This window comes from Penaeus monodon, chromosome 24 (genome assembly GCF_015228065.2).
Source record: "Penaeus monodon isolate SGIC_2016 chromosome 24, NSTDA_Pmon_1, whole genome shotgun sequence".
Taxonomy (NCBI): domain Eukaryota; kingdom Metazoa; phylum Arthropoda; class Malacostraca; order Decapoda; family Penaeidae; genus Penaeus; species Penaeus monodon.
The window spans coordinates 36613346-36613730 of record NC_051409.1 but is presented as its reverse complement, the minus strand read 5'-3'; positions in this window follow the sequence as shown (position 1 = coordinate 36613730).

Below are 385 nucleotides of genomic sequence, written 5' to 3'. Positions count from 1 at the left end.
GTGAGTCTGTAATAAACGAAACAGTAACCAAACTGTTCAGACTTGACCCGATATAATCCGACTTTGAGAGATAACACAGGCGCGCGAACTGCACGAAACAGACTCTAAATATTTGCATCTTGCCACACGCATATTTTTTCCCCTTTAATTTTAAAAATATACAAAAAAAACAAGCTTTGGGGTCATATCTTCTTTTTTTAAAAACGCCTTTTTTGAAATGGGGGGGTTTTGGGGAAAAACAAAAAAATATAAACAGCGAAGGGTGATTTATTCATTTGAAAAAGGGCCCTGAAAAAATACTGACATTTTGCAAGATATATTGGATGAAAATTGCATGGGGTAAAATAGACACACTTACAGTAGGGGTCCGTGAGTGTAGCCCATC